Source organism: Sinohyriopsis cumingii, chromosome 11, assembly GCF_028554795.1.
Source record: "Sinohyriopsis cumingii isolate HCF-2022 chromosome 11, ASM2855479v2, whole genome shotgun sequence".
NCBI classification, from domain to species: Eukaryota; Metazoa; Mollusca; class Bivalvia; order Unionida; family Unionidae; genus Sinohyriopsis; species Sinohyriopsis cumingii.
In genome coordinates, this window is record NC_142971.1 from 83,687,094 (window position 1) to 83,693,536 (window position 6,443).

Sequence of the window (6,443 nt, forward strand, 5' to 3'; positions counted from 1 at the left end):
TAGAACTGTTAGAAGAACGCGTCCTGTACTTTGACACGGACAGTTGCATTTACATCCATCACCCGATTCAACAGCACCCTGACATCGAAGGAGACCGTTTAGGAGCCTGGACAGACGAGCATCCCGACGACAAGATTCTAAGTTTCGTCAGTGGTGGTCCCAAAAATTACGGCTATGAATACCGGGACAAACAAGGAGAAGTGCACATGACGTGCAAAGTGAAAGGACTGACTCTGAATTATCGTACCAGTCGAGTGGTCAACTTTGGGGTATTGAAAGAAGCCTGGCAATCGGGAGAGGATGGAAACTTTAAAGTGACCACCTATCAACCGAACAATATTGTACGTTTACCCACTCACCACATCGTCAGTCGACCCTTGGAAAAAGTCTATCAAATTGTATACCAGAAGCGAGTGCGACTTCCCAATCACTTCACCTTATCGTACGGTCACGTCGGTATTGGTCTGTATATAAAAAGGAACCCTAGGCAAGATCGATAGTTCATTGTTCATTGAAGTAACTTACCATGTCGTTGACGAAGAAGAAACCAGATTGGTTAGGAGTCAAATGTTGGACATCACCGAGACCAGGGTTTTGAGGCTTGGACACAAGAGGTGGCCCAGTATGCACGAGAGTTATTCAAGGAAAAAAGTTACTTTTCAACCTGTGTTAGTGACGGTGCCAGAAGAACCCGTCACCCAGGACAGGACTGTCGTGGACAGGCCTGAAAGACCCTTTCGGGAGGACACTTGTGTGACCTTACCCTACTATAGAACTGGTTAGAACTTTACCCAAAACATGTTGTACAGACACTTGTGTTTATTCCACGTTCATGGTTATCATGTGCCTTTTATTCTTGTACTTAAGCCTTTGGCTTTTATGTATTTTTGTCTTTCGTATTCATGTTTGAAAAAAACATTCAATAAACGTGTTCTGAAAAAGTATATAAACTCTTGTCTTGTTTGTTTTTCGTGTCACAAGTGACATTTCTCACGCCATGGCTACCTCTGCTGTCTCTGCTCCCTCTTCCTCTACTGTCAAAGTCATCGACGAACACTTAGATCGTGCCAGTTGGGAGGCTTTGTATCTTCGCCATCCCTTTAACATGCTCATTGCTGGACCTAGCGGTTCAGGCAAAACCGAATTCGTCAAACGTTTGATCGAACATAAACATCATTTGATCGATCGACCCCCTCAACGAATCGTGTGGTGTTACAAAGAGTGGCAATCGGCGTACAGCCTCTTGCGAGAAAGTCAAGGCGATTCCATCGTGTTTGTGGAAGGCATTCCTAAAGAAGACGATGGCATCGTCTCTGACTCCCGTCTAACCCATTTGGTCATTTTCGACGACATGTTAGGAGAAGACGAAGAAGAAATTAAACTGTGGTTCACGCGCAAAGGGCATCACCGTAATGCCAGTGTCGTTTACATCACCCAAAATTTGTTTCAACAAAGTAAAGCCCATCGCACCATCAGTCTCAATGCGCATTACGTGGTCTTGTTTAAAAGCCCTCGAGATAAATCGCAAGTGCAAGTCTTAGCCAAACAGTTAGGAACGCCTTGGCTGACTCAGGCGTACGACGATGCCACTCAAACTCCACACGCCTATTTACTCGTCGATTTGAAACCTACGACTCCCGAGGATTTGCGATTTCGTACCCACTTGTTTCACCACTGGTGCCAAGACGGAGGGCCTGTCCTGTACACGTCTCCGTCCTCAACTTCATTTCACTCCACATAAAAAAATCTATAAAAACCTCAGACCCTTTTTCGTCTGTCTCACTCTCAGTGCGAACATGACGTCCCTTCAGTCGCATCTTCCCGTCAAATTGATTCGTGCCTTGTATGGCATCAGTCGAGAAAAAGATCCACAAACACGAGCTCGTGTCTTAGAAGCTAGTCTCAAAGAAGTCTTACGATGGTTCACGGTGACGGCACGTCAATTACTCCAAGGAATCATTCAGATTCCTCATCAAACCAAACGCTTTTTTGATCGAAACAAAGTCGCTATGGTCCAACTGGCCGATCCCCGCATCGACACTCAAACCAAAAAACAAATCATTTTGAAACCTGGAGGGAGCGGTACTCTAGGAGGGGTCATCATTCGCTCACTCTTAAGATGGGATCCTAATGCCCCCAAAGTTATACCCAAGACAAAAGTCCAACGAAGCCCCAAGAAGAAAAAGACCAGGTCCCCAAGGAGAACTTCTCCAGTGGCAGGACCCTCCTCTGACCAGACACCACCACCACCCCGGAAAAAGAAAAGAAGCCCCCAGAAAAAGAAAAGTCCACAGAAAACTAGTCGCAAGAGAGGCACTTCGGCCAGGATACAACCTTACACTCGCAAACCACGACCTGCCACGGCGGTGACTGCGTCTCCGGCAGCTTCACGTTTGTCCACTTCTCCGTTAATGACACCCAGAACTGAAGAGTACTTGGAGACGTTGATCACACCAAGAACTTATCCGTTGATGACCCCCAAAAGAACTTCCCCAGTGGCAGGACCTTCCAATTTAGTGGCAGTGGCTGCTGCTCACAAAGTACCTTCTCCCAAAATCAAAGTTCAAGAAAGATCGGGCATGTTACAAAGTTTACTGGATTTGTCCAAGCAAGAACTGGCTCGATTTAGACCGTTACGTACCCCTGCACGACGTGTCATGCCTGTCCTCAAACTAATACGACGTAAAGACAATCAGTGGCGACGCGTTCCAGTATAAAAAAGGCCTGTGACCAAGTCGGGTATCAGTGTTTTTTGGTGCTCCTGAAGACTCAAGATGTCACCCTCCAGAAAACCCCAAGGAAAGAAAAGGAAAGGACTGCCACCACGTTTAGCCAAACATGGGGACATGTTATCTGTCCTGTCCAAAGCTTCTTCACCTCTACGAAAAAAACTCATTCAAACAGCCTCCAAAGAGGTCATCGATACCGTGTGCGAATGTTGTTTGAACGTTTTGAAAGGCACGATCCCTTTGTCCAAACACCAGAAACAATGCTTAGGCAAACATCGTCACGTTCTTCGCCAAATGGTTCAAAAGAAAATTCCCATTCGTCAAAAAAAGAAGATGTTAGTGCAACGTGGAGGTATTTTACCTCTCTTGTTAGGCCCCATACTGAAAGGAGTCTTGGGAACCATGTTGGGAGGACTGGTGGGAGCAAGATAAAAAGACCCTCGGAAGTTCCAAGATCTCAGAATCGACCGCTGACAACCCCATGGAAGGACGAAAACTAGCTTTAGTGCCTTACAAACGATGGATGGAATACCATCGGTGGCAAGAACAACACACCCCGCATTTGCCTCCCAATCCCCATTTGAGCGAGATGTCCCAGTTACAACACGAACTGCAGTCCTTGATGGATCGCCAAGATTTGTCCGAAACAGAAAAATCGCAAAAGTACGGTCAACTCTTGCAACGACTGCAACTCTTTCACCAGAAAGCTTTAGACGAAACAGCTCTACCCACTCTGAAAGATTTTAAGACCTTGATGAAAAGTTCAGCACCATCACCAGTACCAGTACCAGTACCAGTGACCAAGACAGAAAAAGGAAAAGAAGAAGAAGAAGAAGGGTTTCAAACTCCACCAGAAAAAGTACGCAAGTTAACAACACCACCTACCTCCAGAATTGGATGGATTAAAAAGATGATGACCACCCCTTCTTCATCACAAGAGAAAAAGAAAGTGAAGACAGAAGTGAAGACAGAAGTGAAACAAGAACCGATATCCCCCGCTCAGACATCCTCCTCCTCTTCAACACCTATTGCCGGTCGCACACGCAAAGCATTGCAATCCAAGAAAATACCCCAAGAGAAAAAGAGTAGCATCCTCCAAGAGTGGGTGCCTTATTAACACACCAACCAACACAAAAAATGGAAAAAGTCTTAGCCAGCATTTACTACGATCCCTCCCATCCTGCAGGTTACGCAGGAGTTCAAAAATTGTATCGTGCTGCCAAAACTCGACTGAAAAGTCTCCGTTTACCTCAAGTGCAACGATGGTTACAAGAACAAGCTACCTACACTTTACACAAACCCATTCGACGCAAGTTTGCCAGAAGTCGCACCCGAGTGGAAGGCATCGATCATCAATGGCAAGCCGATTTAGCCGATGTCTCTCATTTGGCCAGCTACAATCGTGGCTACAAATATTTGTTTTGTGTCATCGACGTCTTTTCCAAATTTGCCTGGGTCGTGCCCTTGACTTCCAAATCGAGCAGCGAGTTAGTGCGAGCCCTGCAACGAGTGCTGAAACAAAGCGGTCGTCACCCTCTTCGATGGCAAACGGACAAAGGCACCGAATTTCTGAACCAAGCTTTCCAAAAAGAATTAAAGAAACGTGACATTCATTTTTATACCACCGAGAATCCCGAAACCAAAGCCAGCATCGTGGAACGTTTTCAACGCACTTTGAAAGAACGCATGTGGAAATATTTTACGCATCACCACACTCTGAAGTACATCGACATCTTACCGCACCTGGTGCAAGCGTACAACCAATCTTACCATCGAAGCATTGGACGTGCCCCGCAAGACGTGACTCCCGACAACGAAGTGTTGGTGTTTGAGCGCCTGTTTGGTACGTCCCCGACGAGGGCTGTCCCCAAGAAAAGTGGAGAGTTGGCCGTAGGAGATTGGGTGCGCATTGGCAAAACCAAACGCACTTTTGACAAAGGTTACTTACCTAACTGGACGACCGAATTGTTTCGCGTCACTGGACGAGTGCATGGCCGTCATCCTGCCGTCTATAAATTGGAAGACATGAACGGAGAAGTGCTCAAAGGAACGTTTTATTTGCCCGAGTTACAACGTGTGACCAAAAAAGAAGACGACGTGTACGACATCGAAAGCATTCTCGAACGCAGAACCCGTAAAGTGGGCAAACGACGTGTCAAAGAAGTCAAAGTACGTTGGAAAGGATATCCACCCAGTTTTGATTCTTGGATCGACGCTTCGCAAGTCATCGACTATAAAAAGAAGTGATCATCATGCCTTTTCACACAGACGCAGCTACGTCGACCACTCCTCCTTCCCCTAGTTCTTCTGTGCAAGATTTACAAAAACAACCCTTGTGGGTGTGGTGTGGAGAACGTGTGCCTAAAACGCAAATCGTCTTTTTCTGCCAAATCTTCGTGGTGTATTGTGTCATCGGGCAGCCATCGCCAATTTGAGTTTGCAACAAGGAGACAAACAATTGTGGACCATTTTATTGAGCAGTTGCATCGGTTACCTGCTTCCTAATCCCTCCCTGAAATTCACCTCGAACGGGAACCACGGGAACCTTGTGTCCAGTGCCAGTGCCAGTCACCACTCCAACCACAACCAGAACCCCATTTTGGGCGGAGACACGCCTCTGACGTCCACTAACCCCTAGGACAGCCACAGAACTCTGGAATTATGAGTCACCAAAACCAATTTTACTTAACCTTACCCAGTGACAGTTCCATGGAGGTGTTTCCCAAGAACACGTTGTGCTGTTACACGGCCAAATTACCTCAAGCCATTCCCTTAGATCACGAAGCCCATTGGGAAGTGGCTTTAGTAGAAATGATTCACCCGACCCAAGTCCTCAATGTCCTTCCCAATCAAAATTTTTTTAATGTGGAAGTTCATGACGAACAATTGCAACAGTGGATGGATAGCAATGTCAAATATGACAAGAAAACCCGTACACAAAAGTACACCACCTATCACTTGTTCATTTCCCCAGGCTATTATTTTAGTGGTCAACATTTGGTCAGCACCATAGCCTCCAGGTTTAATGCCGTGTTTCTGAAAGCTTTGGAGCATGTTAACAAAAGTGTCACCATGGAGTACCACAAAACAGCTCGTCGCTTCTTAATGAAATTTGAACGGAGTAAAATCCTGTCCATTTTATTTTGTCCTGAATTGTATGATATGTTGGGCGGAGACATGAACCTGAGAATGAGCATGATGAAGAAAAGCGAATTACCCATCGTTTACGACAACGAGTCTTTTAGCAAGTTATTTCGTGCCCCGGTAGAACTGAACCAAGGACTGAATTTGATGTTTGTGTACTCCGATGTGGTGGAGTATAACGTGGTGGGACACACCTCCGTACCGTTACTGCGTGTCATTCCTTTCAAAGTGGATTCTGCCACGAACACTGACGAGGAAGGTGGAAACACTTACCACGTCCACCGCGAATTTGTCCATCCTCACTATTTGCCTGTCAGTAAGTCGTATTTAGACACGGTCAACATTACTATAAAAGGAGATTTGGGACAAAATATTCCATTCACCAAAGGAAAAGTCACGGTGAAACTCCATTTTCGAAAACGGTTTTCTCACGATTCGTAAGTCATGTATCCAGTGTACCGAGGGGTTGCTCGACAGCGAGGACACGGCTTAGGAGACATGTTAAAATCGGCCTTTCGTTCGGTGGCCCCGGTGTTGAAACCGATGGTGACACGCGGATTGCACGCCTTG